Here is an 18,635-nt window from a genome sequence, read left to right as displayed (position 1 = left end):
CCCTCACCCTCATGCTCTGCCTAAGCCTCTGCCTCAGGCTAAGACAAACCCTGACCCTCACACTCACCCTCACCCTAACCCTAACCCTAACACTAACCCTAACCCTAACCCTCACACTAACCCTCACCCTAACTATAACCATAAACCTCACCCTCACCCTAACTCTAAATCTCACCCTGACCCTCACCCTCTGCCTAACATTAAGCCTAACCCTAACCCCAACTCTAACCCTAACACTAAACCTAATCCTCACCCTACACCTCACCCTAAACCTAACCCTAACCCTCACACTCACCCTAGCCCATACACAAACCCTAAGCATAAGCCTAACCATCACACTAACCCTCACTCTAACCCTAACCCCATCACTCACCCTAACCGTAACTCTCACCCTCAACCTCACCCTAACTCTAACCCTAACCCTAATCCTTATCCTAACCCTCACACTCACCCTAACCCTAACCCTAACCCTAATCCTAACCCTCACCCTAAACCTAAACCTTACCCTAACACTTACCCTCACCCTAACATTAACACTAACCTTAACACTAACCCTCACACTAACGCTAACAATCACCCTAAACCTAAATCTCACCCTATCCCTAAAGCTAACCCTCACCTTCACCCTAGCCCTCAACCTAACCCTAACACTCATCCTCACCCTAAACCTCACACTAACCCAAACACTAATCCTCAACCTAAACCTCACCCTCACCCTAACCCTAACCCCAACCCTCACCCTAACCATAACCCTCACCTCAATCTCACCCTCAGCCTAACACTAAGCCTAACCCAAACCCTAACCCTAACCCTCACATTCACCCTCACCCTAACCCTAATCCTAACCCTAACCCTCACCCTAACCCTAACCCTAAAACTAACCCTAACCCTAACCCTCACGCGAACCCTCCCCCTAACCCTAACTCTAACCCTAAACCTCACACTCACCCTAACCCAAATCCTAACCCTGACCCTAAACCTCACCCTAACCCTAATCCTAACCCTAACCCTTACCCTCACCCTCACCCTCACCGTAACTCTAACCTTAAACCTCACAATAACGCTAATCCTAACCCTAAACCAAACCCTAACCCTAATCCTATACCTAACCCTCACCCTCAGTCTCACCGTCTCTGCAAAGGTAGCCAGAACAATAACACTTAAAATAATCCTAACTCTAACCCTAATTCTAACCCTCACCCTCACCCTAACCTTCATCCTAACCCTAATCCTCACCCTAAACCTAAGCCTCACCCTTACCATAACCATGACCCTCACCCTAACCCTAACTCTAACTATCACCCTAACACTAACTCTAACCCTAAATCTCACCCTCACCCTCACCCTATCCCTCACCCTCACCCTCACCCTCATCTTAACCCAAAGCCAAAGCCTAATGCTAACCTTAACCCTCACCCAAACACTAGCCCTCACCATAACCCTAACTGTAACACTAACCCTAACACTAACACTCACACTAACCCTAACCCTAACCCTAACTCTAACCCTAAACCTCACCCTGACCCTAACCCTAACCCTAACCCTAACTGAAAATCTCATCCTAACCCTAACCCTAACACTCAACATCACCCTCAACCTCACCCTTACCTTAACCTTAACCCTAACCCTAACCCTAAGAATAACCCTAACCCTAAACCTAACCCTAAACCTCACCCTCACCGTAACTCTAACCAAAACCCAAACCCTCACCATAACCCTAACTCTGACACTAAAACTAACGCTAAACGTCACCCTAACTTTAAACCTAACCATAACACTCATGCTAGCACATACCCTAACCCTAATCCTAACCCTAACCCTAACTCTAACCCTCACACTCACCCTCAACTTAACCTTAATCCTAATCCTAACCCTAACCCTTACCCTAACCCTAACTCTAACCCTAACCCGAACCCTAACCCTAACCCTAATCCTCAACCCTAAACCTCACCCTGACCCTAACCCTAACCCTAACCCTAACTGAAAATCTCATCCTAACCCTAACCCTAACACTCAACATCACCCTCAACCTCACCCTTACCTTAACCTTAACCCTAACCCTAACCCTAAGAATAACCCTAACCCTAAACCTAACCCTAAACCTCACCCTCACCGTAACTCTAACCAAAACCCAAACCCTCACCCTAACCCTAACTCTGACACTAAAACTAACGCTAAACGTCACCCTAACCTTAAACCTAACCATAACACTCATGCTAGCACATACCCTAACCCTAATCCTAACCCTAACCCTAACTCTAACCCTCACACTCACCCTCAACTTAACCTTAATCCTAATCCTAACCCTAACCCTTACCCTAACCCTAACTCTAACCCTAACCCGAACCCTAACCCTAACCCTAATCCTCAACCCCAACCTCACCCTCAGCCTAACCCTAAGCCTATCCCTAACATTAACCCTAACTCTAACCCTAAACCTCACCCTCACCCTAACCCTATCTCTAAACCTAACCCGAAACCTCACCCTGATCCTAATCCTAACCCTTACCCCCACACTCCGCCTCACTGTAACTCTAACCCTAACCCTAACAATAACACTAACCCTAAACCTAAGGATCACCCTAACCCTAACCCTCACCCCCACCCTCACCCTCAGCCTAAGCCTAACCCTAACACTAACCCTCACCCTCACTCTCACCCAAACACTAACCCTAAACCTAAACCTCACCGTAAACCTCAACCTAATCCTCACCCTCACCCTCACTCTCACAGTGACCGTAACTCTAACCCTAACCCTAACAATAACAGTAAACCTAACCCTAACCCTAACAATAACCATAAACCTCACCCTGTGCCTCACCTCACTGCAAACGTAACACTAAACATAACACTAACAATAACCCTAAACATAACATTAAGCCTAAGCCTAAGCCTAAGCCTAAGCCTAACCCTAACCCTAACCCTCACCCTAAACCTAACCCTAACCCTAACCCACACCCTATCCCTAACCCTAACACTAACACTAAACATAAACCTAACCTTAACACTAACCATAAACCTCATCCTAGGACTCATCCTAAACCTAACCCTAACCCTAACCCTCACTCTCGGCCTAAGCCTAAGCCTAAGCTTAAGCCTAACCCGAACTCTAAACCTCACCCTAACCATCACCTTAACCTAACCCTAACACTAACCCTAACTCTAAACCTAAACCTCACCATCACCCTAACCCTAACTCTAACCCTAACATTAAAACTAATCCTCACCCTAACCCTAAACCTAACCCTCATCCTCAACCTCACCGTAACCCTAACCCTAACCCTAACAATAACCCTAACACTAAACCTAACCCTCACCCTAACCATAAACCTCAACATAACCCTAACCCTCAATCTAACCCTCACCCTCACCCTAACCCTAACCCTAACCCTCCCCCTCACCTTAACCCTAAACGTAACCCTAACCCTCACCGTAACCCTCACCCTAACCCTAACCCTAATCCTAACCCTAACCCTAATTCTAAACATAACCTAACCCTAACACTAAAACTAACCCTAACTCTAACCCTAAACCTCACCCTCACCCTAACCCTAACTCTAAACCTAACCTGAAACCTAAACCTACCCTAATCCTAACGTTCACCCTCACCCTCAACATAACCCTAACCCTAACTCTAACAATAACGTTAAACCTAACCCTAACCCTCATCATAACCATAGCCTTCACCCTAACCCTAACCCTCACTCTAACACTTATCCTCACCCTAACAATAACCCTAACCATTACACTAACCCTCACACTAACCCTAACCATCACCCTAACCCTAAACCTCACCCTAACCCTAACTCTCACCCTCAACCTTTCCCTCAACCTAACCATAACCCTCATCCTCACCCTTAACCTCACACTAACCATAACACTAATCCTGAATCTAACCCTCAACCTCACCCTAACCCTAACCCTCACCTTACCATAACCCTCACCCTCAGCCTAACCCTCACCTTTACACTTACAGTCACCCTAACCCTAACCCTTACCTTCACCCTCAGCCTCAGCCTAACCCTAAGCCTAAGCCTAAGCCTAACCCTAACCCTAACCCTCACCCTCACCCTAATCCTATCCCTAACCCTCATCCTAACCCTTAACCTACCATAACCCTAACCATCATTCTAAACCTAATCCTCATCCACACCCAAACCCTCAGCCTAACCGTAAGCCTAAGCCAAACCCTAACCCTAACCCTCACACTCACCCTAAAGTCAACCTAATCCTAACCCTAACCCTAACCCTAACATTAAAACTCAACCTAACCCTCACCCTAACCCTAACAGTAACCCTAACACTCAACCTAACCCTCCCCCTAAACCTAACTCTAACCCTAAACCTCACCCTCACCATAAACATAATCCTAAAACTAAACCTCACCCTAACCCTGATCCTAACCCTCACCCTCTCCCTCACCCTTACTGTAACTCTAACCCTAACCTTAACTATAACACTAATCCTAAACCTAACCCAAACCCTGAACCTCATCGTAACTTTAACCCTAACACAAACCCTCACCCTAATCCTAATCCTAACCCTCAGCCTCACCTTAACCCTAACCCTCACCCTAACCCTAACACTCACCCTCACCATAACCCTAACCTTAACCCTAAACATCACCCTAACGCTAACCCTAACACTCACGCTAACTCTAGCCCTCCCCCTAATCCTAATGCTAACCCTAAACATCATCCTAACACTCACCCTAACTCTAAAACCCTAACACTAACACTCACCCTCACCCTCATGCTCGGCCTAAGCCTCCGCCTCAGCCTAAGACTAACCCTGACCCTCACACACCCTCAACCAAACCCTAACCATAACACTAACCCTAACCCTAACCTTCACACTAACCCTCCCCCTAACTCTAACTCTAACCCTAAACCTCACACTCACCCTAACCCTAATCCTAAAACTGACACTAAATCTCACCGTAACCCTAACCCTAACACTCACCCTTACCCTCACCCTCACTCTCTCCGTAACTGTAACCCTAACCTTAACAATAACAATAATCTTAACTCGAAACCTAAACCTAACCCTAATCCTATCCATAACCATCACCCTCAGCCTCACCATCACTGCAAAAGTCTCCAGAACCATAACACTAATACTCCTAAACCTAACCCTTATCCTAACAATCACCCTCACCCTAACCCTAAACCTAACCCTAATCCTCACTCTAACCCTAACCCTAACCTCACCGTAGCCCTAACCCTCACCCTAACAATAACCCTAACCCTCACCCTCACCCTAGCCTTCACCCTAACCCTAATCCTAACCCTAACCCTCACTCTAACCCTAACCCTAACCCTCACCATAACCCTCACACTCACCCTAACCCTCATCCTCACCCTAACCCTCACCCTAACCCTAACCCTCACCCTCACCATGACCCTAACCCTCATCCTAACCCTAACTCTAACCCTAAACCTAAACCTAAACCTCACCATAACAATAACCCTAACCCTCACCCTCACCCTAGCCCTCACCCTAAACCTAATCCTAACCCTAATCCTCATCCTAAACCTCACCCTAACCCTAACCCTAAACCTCACCCTAACCCTAATCCAAACCCTAACCCTCAACCTAACCCTAACCCTCACCCTCACTGTAACCTGAACCCTAAACCTCATCCAACCCTAAACTAAACCTGAACCCTAACTCTCACCCTAACGCTAAACCTAACCCAAACCCTGACCCTCATCATATCTCTAACCCTAATCCTAACCCTCAGCCTCAACTTAACCCTTACCCTAACCCTAACCCTAAATCTCACCCTAACGCTAACCCTAACCCTCACTCTAACTCTAGCCCTCACCCTAACTCTAGTGCTAAACCTAAACTTCATCCTAACACTCACCGTAACCCTAAAACCCTAACCCTCACCCTCACCCTCACGCTCTGCCTAAGCCTCCGCCTCAGTCTAAGACTAACCCTAAACCTCACACTCACCCTCATCCTAACCCTAACAGTAACACTAACCCTAACCCTAACCCTCACCCTCACCCTCTCCCTCACTCTCATCGTGAACAAATCTCTAACCCTAACCCTAACAATAACACTAACCTTAACCCTAACCCTAACCCTAACACTAACCATAATCCTCAACCTGAGCTTCACCCTCACTGCAAACTTAACACTGACCATAACACTAACAATAACCATAACCTTAAACCTAAGCGTAACCCTAAACCTAACCCTCACCTTAACCCTAACCATAAACCTAAACGTAACCATAACCCTAACCCTAAAAGTAACACTAACCCTAACCATAACCAAAAACCTCATCCAAACCCTCACCCTAAACCTAACGCTAACCCTCACCCTAACCCTAACCCTCACACTCACAATCCGCCTAAGCCTAACCCGAAATCTAACACTGACCCTAACCCTCACCCTAAACCTAACCTTAACACTAACTCTAACTCTAACCCTAAACCTCACGATCAACTTAACCCTAACTCTAACCCTAACCCTATACCTAAACCTCAACCTAAACCTAACCCTAACCCTCACACTAACCCTCACCCTAACCCTAACCTAACACTAACCCTAACCCTAAACCTCACACTAACCCTCACCCTAAGCCTAACTCTAACCCTAAACCTCAACCTAAACCTAACACTAACTCTAACCCTAATCCTAACTTTAAACCTCACCCTAACCCTAACCCTAACCTTCACCCTCACCCTCACCCTCAACGTAACAATATTCTTAAAATTAAAATGAACAGAAGCAGGAAACCTAACCCTCAACCTATCTGTAAACCTAAACCTAAACCTAAACCTCACCCTAACACTTACCCTCACCCTAACCCTAACGTAACTCTAACCCTAATCCTAAACCTAAATTTCACCCTAAACCTAACCCTAACCCTCAACCTCATCCTCAATCTCACCCTCACCCTAACCCTAATCCTAACCCTAACCCTAATCCTAACCCTAACCCTCACACTCAGCTTCACCCTCACTCCAAAAGTAACCTTAACCATAACACTAACAATAAACCTAACTCTAACCCTAACCCTAACCCTAACCCTAACCCTAAACCTAACCCTAATCCTAACCCTAAACCTAACCCTAACCCTAACCCTCACCTTCACCCTAACCCTAATCCTAAACGTTACCCTCACCCTAACCCTAACCCTCACCCTCACTGTAACCCTAACCCCCCTTCTAACCCTCACCCTAACTCTAATCCTCACCCTCACTGTAACACAAACGCTCACTCCCACCCTCACCCTCAGCCTAACCCTAAGCCTAATCCTAAACCTAACACTAATCCTCACCCTCACCCTCACCCTAAACCTAACCCTAATCCTAACCCTAACCCTATCCCTAAAAATCAACCTAACCCTAACCCTCACCCTAACCTCCCACTAACCCTAACTCTAAAAATAATCCTTACCCTCAACCTAACCCTAACCCTAAACCTCACCCATCTCACCTAAGCCTTACCCTCACCCTCACCCTCACCCTCACCGTAACTCTAACCCTAACCCTAACAATAACCCTAACCATAACCCTAACCCTAACCATAAATCTCACCCTCAGCCTCACCCTCACTGCAAACTTAAACCTAACACTAACCATAACACTAACATTAACCCTTAGCCTAACCCTAACCCTAAACCTAACCCTAACTCTAACCCTAACCCTAAACCTAATCCTCACGCCCAAGCTCAGCCTCATTCTAACCCTAAGCCTAACCCTAACATTAACCCTAACTTTAACCCTAAACCTCACACTCACCCTAACCCTATCTCTAAACCTAACCCTAAACCTCAGCTTAACCCTAACCCTAACCCTAGGTGCACCCTCACCCTCACCTTAACTGTAACCCTAACCCTAGCAATAACACTAACCCTAACCCTAACCATCACCTTAACCCTAATACTCACCCCCAGCCCCACCCTCAGCCTAACCCTAAGCCTAAGCCTAACCCTAACCTTCACCTTCACCCTCACCCTAATCCTAACCCTAACCCTATCCCTAAACCTCAAACTAACCCTCATCCTCACCCTAATGGTAACACTAAACCTAACCCTAACCCTCACTGTAACCCTCCCCCTCCCCCTAACTCTAACACTAAACCTCACCAGCACCCTAAACCTAACCTTAACCCTAACTCTAAACCTCACCCTAAACCTCACCCTAACCCTCACCTTCACTCTCACCATGACCGTAACTCTAACCCTAACCCTAACAATAATACTAACCCTAACCCAAACCCTAACACTAACCATAACCCTCACCCTGAGCCTCACCCTCACCGCAAACTTAACACTAACCATAACACTAACAATAACCCTAACCCTAACCCTAATCCTAAACTTAACCCTAACCCTAAACCAAACCCTAACCCTAAACCTAACCCTAAACCTAACCCTAATCGTAACCCTAAAACTAAACCTAACCCTAACCATAACAACAAACATCATCCTAACAGTCACCCTAAACCTAACCCTAACCCTCACTCTAACCCTAACCCTAACCATCACTCCCACGCTCGGCCTAAGCCTAAGCCTAAGCCTAACCCGAACTCTAAACCTCACCCTAACCCTCACCCTAACACTCACCCTAAACCTAACCCTAACACTAACCCTAACTCTAACCCTAAACCTCACCCTCACCCTAACCCTAACACTAACCCTCACCCTAACCCTAAACCTCACCCTCACTGTAACCCTAACCCTAACCCTCACCCTAACCATAACCCTAACCCTAATCCTAAACCTCACCATAATGCTAACCCTAACCCTCACCCTCACACTTGCCCTCATCCTAACCCTAATCCTAACCTTAACCTCATCCTAAACCTCACCCTAATCCTAAACCTAACCCTTACCCTCAACCTCAGACTAACCCTAACCCTAACCCTCACACTCAACCTCACCCTAACCCTAATCCTAACACTAACCCTAACCCTAACCCTCACCCTAACCCTCCCCCAACACTAACTCTAAGCCTAAACCTCACCCTCACCCCAACTCAAACTCTAACCCTAACCCTATACCTAAACCTCAACCTAAACCTAAACCTTACCTTCACCCTCACCCTCACCGTAACCTTAACCCTAACCCTAACCCTAAAAATAACCCTAAACCTAACACTTAACCCTAACCCTAACCATAATCCTCAACCCAACACTAACCCTAACCCTAACACTAACCCTCACTTTAACCCTAACGATCACCCAAAACCTAACACCTAACCCTAACCCTAACCATCATCCTCACCCTAAATCTCACACTAACCCCAAAAACGAATCCTCAATCTAAACCACACCCTAACCCTAACCCTAAACCTAACCCTCACCCTAGCCCTAACCCTCACCCTTACAGTAATCCTCACTCTCAGCCTAACCCTCACCTTTACCCTTACTGTCACCTTCACCCTAATCCTCACACTATCCCTAACCCTCATCCTAACCCTCACCCTGACCATAAACCTTAGCATCAACCTAATCCTAACCCTTACCCACAACCTAACCCTAACACTCACTCTCACACTAACCCTCACACTAACACTAACTCTAACCTTAAACCTCACACTAACCCGCACCCTAACGCTAACCCTAACCCTAACCCTAAACCTAAACCTAACCCTCACCCTAACCGTCACCCTAACCCTAACGTTCAACATTACCATAACACTCAACCTCAGCCTAACCCTCACCTTAACCCTTACTGTCCCCCTCACCCTTACCCTCACCCTAACTGTAACCCTAACCATCACCCTAACCCTAACCCTCACCCTCACCTTCAGCCTCAGCCTAACCCTAAGCTTAAGCCTAACCTTAACCCTAAACATCAACCTCATCCTAGCCCTCACCCTAACCCTAATCCTAACCCTAACCCTCATCCTAACCCTCAACCTAACACTAAGTCTCAACCTCACCCTAACCCTAACGCAAACCCTCAACTGAAACCTCACCCTCACACTCACCATAACACTCAACCTCACCCTAAACATCACCCTAACCCTAACACTCACACTAGCCCTAACCCTCAAACTAACCCTAAACCTCACCCTAACCTAACCCTCATCCTAACCCTTACCCTCACCATCACACTAAGCCTAAACCTAACATGAAACCTCACAGTAACCCTAAACCTCACCCTAACCCTAACCCTCACACTATCCCTAACCCTCACCCTTACCCTAACCCTAACCCTCACCCTAACCCTAACACTCACCCTCATCCTAGCCCTCACCCTAACCCTAATCCCAACCCTAACCCTCATCCTAACCCTCAACCTAACCATAACCCTAACCATCACTCAAAAGCTAATCCTCATCCCCAAACTCACCCTCAGCCTAACTCTAACCCTCAGCCTAACCCACACCCTAAACCTAACCCTAATCCTAACCCTCACCCTCAGCCTCACCCTCACTGTAAACTTAACCCTAACCATAAAACTAACAATAAACCTAACCCTAAACCTAATCCTAACCCTCACCCTCACCCTAACCCTAAAACTAACCCTCACACTAATCGTAACCCTCACCCTCAAAGTAATCCTAACCCTAACCCTAAACCTCAAACTAACGCTAACCCTAACACTCACCCTCATCCTAACCTACACCCTAAACCTAAAACCCTAATCCTCATCCTAACCCTAACCCTCTCCCTCACACTCATGGTCGGCCTAAGCGTAAGCCTAAGACTAAGTCTAACCGTAAACCTCACACTCACCTTAACCCTCACCCTAACCCTAACACTAACCCTCACCCTCACCCTAGTCTATAATCTAACCTTAAGTCTAAGCCTAACCCTCACCCTAACCCTCACCCTCACCCTAAGTCTAAACATAACCCTAACCCTCACACTCACCCTCACCCTAACCCTAACTGTAACAGTAACCCTAACCCTAAAACTAACCCTCGCCCTAATGCTAACTCTAACCCTAAACCTCATCCTCACCCTAACCCTAACCCTCACCCTCACCCTCAACCTCCACCTAACACTAAGATTATCCCTAAACCCAAACCTAACCCTAACACTGACCCTAAACCTATCCCTCACACTAACCCTCACCCTAACCATGACCCTAAACCTCACCCTCAACCTAGCCCATAACTTAACCCTAAGCCTAATCCTAACCCTCACCCTGACCCTCTCTAACCCTAACCCCAACCCTCACCCTAACCCTAACCCTCACCCTGACCCTCACCCTCAACCTTAACCTAAGCCTAACCCTAACCCTAACCCTAAACATCACACTCACCCTAACCCTAATCCTAACCCTAAACTTAACACTCACCCTCACCCTAACCCTATCTCTAACACAAAGCCTAACCCTAACCCTCACACTCAGCCTCACCCTAACCCTAACCCTCACCCTCAACCTCACCCTCAGCCTAACTCTAAGCCTAACTCCAAACCTAACCCTAAACCACGCCCTCACCCTCACCCTAACCCTAAACCTAAACCTAACCCTAGCCCTAACCCTCCTCCTATGTCTCACCATAACCCTAACCCTAACACTAATAGGAACACTAACCCTTAACCTCATCCTAAACCTAACCATACTCCTCACCCTCACCATTATTCTAACCCTAAACCTAATGATAACACTAACCCTAACCCTCACCCTCAGTTTCACCCTAACCCTAACCCTCACACTCAAACTCACCCTCAGCCTAACCCTAAGCCTAACCTCAACCCTAACCCTAAACCACACCCTCACACTCACCCTAACCCTAATCCTAACCCTAACCCTAACCCTAACCCTCCTGCTGACTCTCACCCTAGCACTAACCCTAACCCTAACTCTAACCCTAACCCTAACCCTAACCCTAACACTAATACTCACCCTCACGATTATTCTAACCCTAACCCTAACCATAACACTAACCCTAACACTAACCCTAACCCTCACCTTCACCATAACCCAAACTCTCCTCCTAACCCTAAACCTAACCTTAACCCTAAACGTCACCCTAACAATAAGCCTAACCCTCACCCTCAGCCTCACCCTCAACATAAGATTAATGCTAAACATAACACTAACAATAAACCTAACCATATCCCTAATCCTAACCCTCACCATCACCCTAACCCTAACCCTCAACCTCACCCTCAATGTAACCCTAACCCTAACCCTAACTTCACCCTAATGCTAACCCTAACCCTCACCCTCACTCTAGCCCTCACCGTAACCCTAATCTTAACCATAAACCTCATCCTAACCCTCACCCAAACCCTAACACCCTAACCCTCACCCTTAACCTAACCCTCACCCTCACCCTTAAGCTCGGCCTAAGCCTAAGCCTAAGCCTAAGACTAACCCTAACCCTCACACTCACCTTCAGCCTAACCCTAACCCTAACACTAACCCTAACCCTATCCCTCACACTAACCCTAACTGTAAAACTCACCCTCATGCTCGGCCTAAGCCTAAGCCTAAGACTAAGTCTAACCCTAACCCTCACCCTAACCCTCACCCTAACCCTAACACTAACACTAACTCTAACCCTAAACCTCACCATTACCCTAATACTAACTCTAAACCTATTCCTAAAGCTAAGCCTCACCCTATCCCTAACCCTAACCCTCACCCTCACAGTAACTTTCAACCTAACCCTAATCCTTAACCCTAACCCTAACGCTAACCTTCACCCTGTCCATAACCCTAAACCTAACCCTAACCCTAAACCTCACACTTAGGCTCAGCCTAAACTTAAGCCTAAGCCTAAGACTAACCCTTACCCTCACACTCACCCTCACCCTAACCATAAGAGTAACACTCACCCTAACCCTAACCCTCACACTAACCCTCACCCTAATTCTAACACTAACCCTAAACCTCACCCGCACCCTAACAATAACCCTCACCCGCACACTAACCCTAACCCTAACCCTCACCCTCACCCTCCGCCTAACACTAATCCTATCCCTAACCCCAACCCTAAACTTAACACTAACCCGGAACCTAACCCTCATCCTAAACCTCAACCTCACCCTAGCCCATACCCTAACCCTAAGCCTAATCCTAACCCTAACCCTAACCCTAACACTAAACCTAACCCTAAACCTAACCATAAACCTCACCCTCAGTCTCACCCTCATTGTAAACTTAATACTAACCTAACACTAACAATAACCTTAACCCTAACCCTAACCCTCACTGTAACCCTAATCTTAACCTTTAGTCTTACCCTCACCATAACCCTCACAATAACCATAACCCTCAACCTAACCCTAACCCTATGCGTAACTCTCACCCTCACGCTCACCCTCAGCCTAACTTTAAACCTAACGCTACTCCTAACACTAACCTTCAACTTCACCCTCACACTAACCCTAACCCTAACCCTAAGCCTAACCCTCACACTCACCCTCACCCACACCCTAAGCCTCACTGTCACCGTCACACTCATCCTCACCCTAACCCTAACCCTAACACTAAACCTAACTCTAACCCTAAACCTCACCCTTACCCTAACCCTAACTCTAACCCTATCCCTAAACCTAAACTTCACCCTAACCCTAACCCTAACCCTCACCCTCACAGTAACTTTCAACCTAACCCTAATCCTACCAATAACCCTAACCCTAACGCTAACCCTCACCCTGTCCATAACCCTCACCCTAACCCTAACCCTCACCCTCACCCTTAGGCTAAGCCTAAACCTAAGCCTAAGCCTAAGACTAAACCTTACCCTCACACTCACCCTCACCCTAACCCTAACAGTAACACTGTCCCTAACCCTAACCCTCACCCTCACCTTCACCCTCCGCCTAACACTAAGCCTATCCCTAACCCCAACCCTAAACTTAACACTAACCCGAAACCTAACCCTCACCCTAACCCTCACCTTCACCATAGCCCATAACTTAACCCTAAGCCTAATCCTAACCCTAACCCTAACCCTAACCCTAAACCTAACCATAAACCTCACCCTAAGCCTCATCCTCACCATAAAATTAACACTAACCTAACACTAACAATAACCCTAACCCTAAACCTAACCCTCACTGTAACCCTAAACTTAACCTTTAGACTTACCCTCACCATAACCCTCACAATAACCCTAACCCTCAACCTAACCCTAACCCTAACCGTCACCCTCACCCTCATGCTCACCCTCAGTCTAAATTTAAACCTAACGCTACTCCAAACACTAACCCTCAACTTCACCCTCACACTAACCCTAAACCTAACCCTAACCCTAACCCTCACACTCACCCTCACCCACACCCTAAGCCTCACTGTCATCCTCATGCTCACCCTCACCCTAACCCTAACCCTCACCCTCACCTCAAACCTATCTCTCACCCTAACCATAAACCTCACAATCACCCTCACCCTCACCTCACCCTAACCATAAACCTAACCCTAACCCTCACACTAATCCTCACCCTAACCCTAATGCTAACTGTAAACCTCACACTCATCTTAAGCCTCATGTTAAACCTTACTCTCACCATAAATCTAACACTAACCCTAACCCTCACCCTGACCCTAAACCTCACCCTAACCCTAACCCTAAACATAACCTTCACCCGAACCCTGACCCTAACCCTAACCCTAAACCTAACCCTCATCCTAAACCTCACCCTAACCTAATCCTATCCCTATCCCTAACGTTAACCCTAACGCTCATCTTAACCATAACCGTACCCCTCAAACTAACTCTCATCCTAAAGTTAACCCTAACAAAAACTCTCACCCTAACCCTAACCATAAAACTCAACCTAACCCTAATCCTCACCCAAATCCTCAGACTCATCCTCAGCCTAAACCTAACTCTAACCCTAATCTTAAACTAATTCTCACCCTCATCATAACCCTAACCTTCACTCTAAACCTCACCCCCACCCTCATCCGAAACCTAACCCGAACCCTAACCCGAACCCGAACCCTAACCCTCAAACCTAACCCTCTCCCAAACCCTCATCCTTACCCTAAACCTAACCCTTACCATAACCCTAAATCTCACCCACACCCTAAACCTAACCCTAACCCTAACACTCACACTCACCATAACCCTCATCCTAAAACTTACCCTCACCCTAAACCTCATCCCTACCCTCACACTATCCCTAACCCTAACCCTCAAGCTAACCCTTACACTCACTCTAACACTAAGCCTAACCCAAACAATAACTCTCACACCAACCCTCACCCTAAATATCACCCTATCATTAACCCTAACCCTAAAACTCACCGTAACCCTAACCCTCACCCTCACCCTCAGCCTAAACCTCAGCCTAAAGCCTAACCCTAACCCTAACCCTCAGAGTCACCCTCACCCTCACCCTAACCCTAAGCCTCACCCTCACCCTCAACCTCACCCTAAACCTAACACAAACACTCAAACTAACCCTTACCCTCACCATAAACATCACCGTAACCCTAACACTCACCCTAATCTGCACCATAACCCTCAACCTCACCCTAACGCTAACCCTCACCCTCACCCTAACCCTAAACCTCACCCTAATCCTAACCCTAACCCTCATCTAACCCTCACCCTAAACCAAACCCTAACCCTCACCCTAACCGTCAACCACACCCTCACCCTAAACCTAACCCTAATGCTCACACTCAACATAAGCCTAAACCTCTCACTCACCCCCACCCTCAGCTTAAATCTAAGCCTAACAATAAACCTAACCCTAACCCTCACACTCAACCTCACCCTAAACCTAATAGTAACCCTAAACCTAACACTCTCACTCACCCTCACCCTCAACCTAACCCTAACCCAAACACTGAACCGAAAATTCACCCTCACACTAACCCTAACCCTCACCCTCAACCTAAACATCACCCTAAACCTAACACTCACCCTAACCCTTAGCTTAACCCTCACCCTAAACCTAACCATCACCCTCACCCTCACCCTCACTCTCAGGCTCAACTTAATCCTAATCCTAACCCTAACCCTCACCCTCACCCTCAACTTAACCCTACCCCTAACGCTAACCCTCACCCTAACATTAACCTCCAAACTAACCCTAACCCTAAACCGAAACCTAACCCTGACCCAAACCCTAACACTCACCCCAACCCTTACGCTCACCCTAACCCCAAACTTAATGCTCAACATAACCCTAACCCTCAAGCTCACAGTCACCCTCAGCCTAACCCTAAACCTAAGCCTAACCCTATCCCTAAACCTCACACTCACCCTCACCCTAACCCTAATCATAAACCTATCCCTAACCCTAACCCTCCTCGTAACTCTCACCCTAACTCTAACCCTAATACTATCACTAACATTATCCTAAAACTCACCCTAACCCTAACCTAATCCTCACCCTCACCCTGATTCTAACTCTAACCCTAACGATAACACTAACACTCATCCTAACCCTAAACCTCACCCTCACCCTAAACCTATCCCTAAGTCTCAAGCTCACCCTAACCCTAACCCAAACCCTCAACTGAACCCTCACACTCACCGTCACCCTAACGCTCACCCTCCCACTAAACATCACCCTAACCCTAACCCTCACCCTTACCCTCACCCTAGCCCTAACCCTCATAGTAACCCTAAACCTCACCCTAACCTAATCCTCAACCTAACGCTTACCCTCACCATAACACTAGGGCTAAACATAACATGAATCCTCACAGTAACCCTAAACCTCAGCCTAACCCTAACCCTCACACTCTCCCTAACCTTCACCCTAACCCTAACACTCACCCTAACCCTAACTCTCACCCTCACCCTAACCCTCACCCTAAACCTCAACCACACCCTCACCCTAAACCTAACCCTAATGCTCACACTCAACATAACCCTAAACCTCACACTCACCCTCACCCTCAGCTTAAACCTAAGCCTAACAATAAACCTAACCCTACCCTCACACTCACCCTCACCCTAAACCTAATCCTAACCCTAAACCTAACCCTCTCACGCACCCTTACCCTCAACCTAAACCTAACCCAAACCCTCAACCGAACCTTCACCCTCACCCTAACCCTAACCCTCACCCTCAACCTAAACATCACCCTATACCTAACACTCACCCTAACCCTTAGCCTAACCCACCCACTAAACCTAACCCTCACCCTCACCCTCACACTCAGGCTCACCTTAAACCTAATCCTAACCCTAACCCTCAACCTGACCCTCAAACTAACCATACCCCTAACGCTAACCAGCACCCTAACACTAACCTCCTACCTAAACCTAACCCTAAACCTAACGCTAACCCTCACCCAAACCCTAACACTCACCCCAACCCTTACGCTCACCCTAACCCCAAACTTAATGCTCACCATAACCCTAACACTCAAGCTAACAGTCACCCTCAGCCTAACCCTAAACCTAATCCTAACCCTATCCCTAAACTTCACACTCACCCTCACCCTAACCCTAATCGTAACCCTAACCCTAACCCTAACCCTCCTCCTAACTCTCACCCTAACTCTAACCCTAATACTATCACTAACATTATCCTAAAACTCACCCTAACCCTAACCTAATCCTCACCCTCACCCTGATTCTAACTCTAACCCTAACGATAACACTAACCCTCACCCTAACCCTAAACCTCACCCTCACCCTAAACCTATCCCTAAGTCTCAAGCTCACCCTAACCCTAACCCAAACCCTCAACTGAACCCTCACACTCACCGTCACCCTAACGCTCACCCTCACACTAAACATCACCCTAACCCTAACCCTCACCCTTACCCTCACCCTAGCTCTAACCCTCATACTAACCCTAAACCTCACCCTAACCTAATCCTCAACCTAACGCTTACCCTCACCCTAACACTAAGGCTAAACATAACATGAACCCTCACAGTAACCCTAAACCTCAGCCAAACCCTCACCCTCACACTCTCCCTAACCCTCACCTTAACCCTAACCATAACACTCACCCTAAGCCTAACTATCACCCTCATATAACCCTCACCCTAACCCTCACCCTAACCCTCAACCACACCCTCACCCTAAAACTAACCCTAATGCTCACACTCAACATAACCCTAAACCTCACACTCACCCTCAACCTCAGCTTAAACCTAAGCCTAACAATAAACCTAACCCTAACCCTCACACTCACCCTCACCCTAAACCTAATCCTAACCCTAAACCTAACCCTCTCACGCACCCTCAACCTCAACCTAAACCTAACCCAAACCCTCAACCGAACCTTCACCCTCACCCTAACCCTAACCCTCACCCTCAACCTAAACATCACCCTATACCTAACACTCACCCTAACCCTTAGCCTAACCCACCTCCTAAACCTAACCCTCACCCTCACCTTCACCCTCAGGCTCACCTTAAACCTAATCCTAACCCTAATCCTCAACCTCACCCTCAACTTAACCATACCCCTAACGCTAACCAGCACCCTAACACTAACCTCCTACCTAAACTTAACGCTAAACCTAAAGCTAATACTCACCCAAACCCTAACACTCACCCCAACTCTTACCCTCACCCTAACCCCAAACTTAATGCTCAACATAACCCTAACACTCAAGCTCACAGTCACCCTCAGCCTAACCCTAAACCTAATCCTAATCCTATCCCTAAACCTCACACTCACCCTCACCCTAACCCTAATCGTAACCCTAACCCTAACCCTTCTCCTAACTCTCACCCTAAACCTAACCCTAACACTATCACTAACCTTAACCGTGAACC

This window comes from Dipodomys merriami, unplaced genomic scaffold, assembly GCF_024711535.1.
Source record: "Dipodomys merriami isolate MVZ:Mamm:240054 unplaced genomic scaffold, mDipMer1.0.p SCAF_126, whole genome shotgun sequence".
Lineage (NCBI taxonomy): Eukaryota > Metazoa > Chordata > Mammalia > Rodentia > Heteromyidae > Dipodomys > Dipodomys merriami.
The sequence above is the reverse complement of the archived record's forward strand: the minus strand, read 5'-3'. Positions refer to the sequence as shown.